The following is a 3,157-nucleotide window of genomic DNA, read 5'->3' on the forward strand; positions in this document are numbered from 1 at the left end:
CATGAGAAACCCCTAAAATCATTTGCTATCATTTTCTCCTGCACAGTTATTGGATGTATTCAGTTATTGTATTTTCTGGCTATAGAGAAGGAAGAAATAATTAAAGTCTAAAAAATGGACTGTCTAGAAGGAATTATGAATGCTACCTGTCTGCAACTGAAACTAGGTAAATTTTGAAATCAGATTCATAGAGTATAATAAGAGGCTCTGAAAGTTTGGGAAGTGAATGATAAGGCCAATTATTTTTTATCTTGTTTTCTTTTTGAACCCCTAACCTGATCTTTGACGTATCTCCATGATGATTTGTTCCCTTGGAGGCAGACCTAGTTGGGGACAGCCTCTTCACCTGTTGGAATCTTGCCCAAACAATCAGACAGGCTTGGGTAGATTCTCTCCTCCTGGCTAAGGAGAGGCCTGGCTGCTGCAGTAAACAGCACCCCAGCTTCACTAATAATAGCCTAGTGGCTTAGTCACCCCTGAGAGTACGAGCCCCACCCTGCTTGAAAACACAGAAGAGGGAGAAAAGCATACAGTTAGAGATAAAGTTCAAACCCCTCACATTCCATGGACCAGCCCTCACTGACCAAGTCTGTCAAACAAGAAATCGTCATAGTGAGCAAACTGGGCCTTCTCATCTCCTGTGACCAACTCAAGGACTTTAAAAAATAAGCACTTGATAGTATCTGTGGAAGGAATGAATGAGCAAGTGAATTTTGGTTAGCTCTAATCTACTCTCAAGGTATTCATTTCTTTGCAGCTTTGTTCATTTACTCATTTATCCATCCAACAAAAATATGCCGAACATCCACTCCACTCCGTGCTTGGGCACTGTCCTAGCTGCTGCGGATAGAGTGGCGGATAAGACAGGTGCACGCCCTCAGTTTAGAGAGACAAGACAATAGACCCGGAAGCAAACACACAGGCACGTACAGATAGGGAGATGTGCCCCGAGAAAGATAAAACAAGGGCTATGGGAGCAAATGACTGGAGATGGGGCTAATTTGGATTGGTGGTCAGGGAAGACTACAGAGATGAGATGAGATTTGAGAAGATTTGAATAAAAAGGACCCAGGGATGCAAACATCTGGGGATGCAGGGTCCAGGGAGGGGCAACAGCAAGTGTCCTGAGGTAGGAGTGAATTTCGTGTGCTCAAGGAACTCACAGGAAGCTGGAGAATCAGGGCGAGTGGCATGGGTTGAGATGGGAGAGACAAAGGTGGATCATGGGAAGAGTATGACGGACTACAACCGCAGTAGGAAGCTGTGGAGGGCTCCTAGCAGGGAATCGTATGATGGAACTACCCTTTCCTGAGATAAGTCTAGATGAGAAGGAGAACTGACTCTGGGTGGTAAACACACAATGTGATATATAGATGATGTATTACAGAATTGTACACCTGAAACCTATGTAACTTGACTAACAATTTTCACCCCAATGAACNATAGTTCAACTAGCCCAGTTCCCTAACTTTACAGGCAACAAACTTCGGGGAGGTGGAGTTTGAGTCATAGGCAGTCTTCCTGTCTCCTAGATCTGTGGAAATGGCAGCAAAGGTGAGAGAGAAAAATATGAGCATTTTAAACATTGGTGGGTGAATCAAACCTTTATTCTTCTGCTATAAAAAGATACATGTGTGTCTCAGTGGACTTTTCTCATGGCGCAGGACTGATAGTGGGGCTGACTAGAACCTTCGGGAATGGGCAGAGGTTTTAGGAGATGCTGAATGTCGGAGCTGCTCTCGTCTCCTGGGAGCATGACTGGCAGCAGGTTGGGTGGTGAGCCCAGTCAGCAGAAGTGCAGGCAAAGCCAGGAACTGAGAAAATGTCAAAACTGACAAGGAGAGGTTTATGAGAGACAGTGGAAAGGGAGGCAGAGGACGGGGGGGGGGGGGGAGAGAATGGCAAAGAAGAGGAAGAGAGGTTTAGACATTTTGGATTAGAAGAGAACCTCTGTGACCAATTTATTAATAATCCTTTTAAAATTATCCCATTTTCACTTTCTTCTAGAGAGTATACACAAAGTTGTTTTACATTTGACTGGATTATAAAATATTCCCCCAAAGCAATATGGAATACTCCCCTGTCATGAAACCAAGTTAAGTCTCTGTCAAAAAAATTATATAACTTTGTGTCGTAAAAGATATCTGCTCTGTGTCAGGGATATAGGTGCCCTCAGAAAATAGCTTCTGAGGCTGCTTTTCTTTTCTTTCTTTTTTTTTTTTTAAGTATCATTGAGACATTTTACAAGGCTGAAAGATCTGAGTACATTGCTAAGGTAGTTGAGAGCTTGATGCGACTAATTAAGTCCTCTATACAAATTAGTTTTAACAAGTTCTGCCAGATGCTCTCATTGGAAATAGCTGCTTGGGGATTAGGAAAGTTAGGACAAAAATGAATAAAGTGGAAACTTAACTACTTGTAGTTGTAGAGAAATAGAAAAGAAGGCTTGTGTACTCTCTGCTGTCACCTGAAGAGAAAGGGAAAGGAGGCTGTGGGTACTGAATTCATCCCAACAGCCTGTATAAGGTTCCTAGAGTATCCGTTAGTGAGATGGGAAGAGAATATATGGATGTTAGCAAAGCGCAGAGGGCTATTTGAAGCTGAGGGGACTTAAGAGTTTTGGACAAATTACTGAGAGGGGAATTTGATGGCAAGTTTAATGATTCGGATCAGGTTATTTAAAGTAGAGCTAAGAATTAGTGACAAGGTACTTAGTTGTATCTTAGATGTTTATTTCTTTAAAAGTCACTCTAAAATATGATCTTTGAGATTATCCATGTAAACATGGCTATTGGTATCTCATACATAGAAGACAATTCTGTTTTTACCTAGCACTTTCATTCTGAAGGAATTTACGCTAGAGGTCAAGGAAATATATTATTAGGTGACTGCAAGTGTAGCTGTTTTTGACGTAACGCTGGTGGGAAAATAAGTCGGTAAAGAGGCCTAATAAGTCTATAAAGGGAAAGGTGTTAGTAGAGCTCTACTGCTGAATGGCAGGCAAAGCCCAAAGCTTTTGAGTCAAGTGACTGTACAGGACTGCCACTTGGTGGCAGCATACTTAAAATGTGTCTTCTAGGTTTTGAGTTGGGGGATGAATAAAGTTCTTTTAAAAGTTGAAACTGTGAAATAAAGGTTATGAAGTGACAAAAAAAAA

Source organism: Hipposideros armiger, unplaced genomic scaffold (genome assembly GCF_001890085.2).
Source record: "Hipposideros armiger isolate ML-2016 unplaced genomic scaffold, ASM189008v1 scaffold_2, whole genome shotgun sequence".
NCBI lineage: Eukaryota > Metazoa > Chordata > Mammalia > Chiroptera > Hipposideridae > Hipposideros > Hipposideros armiger.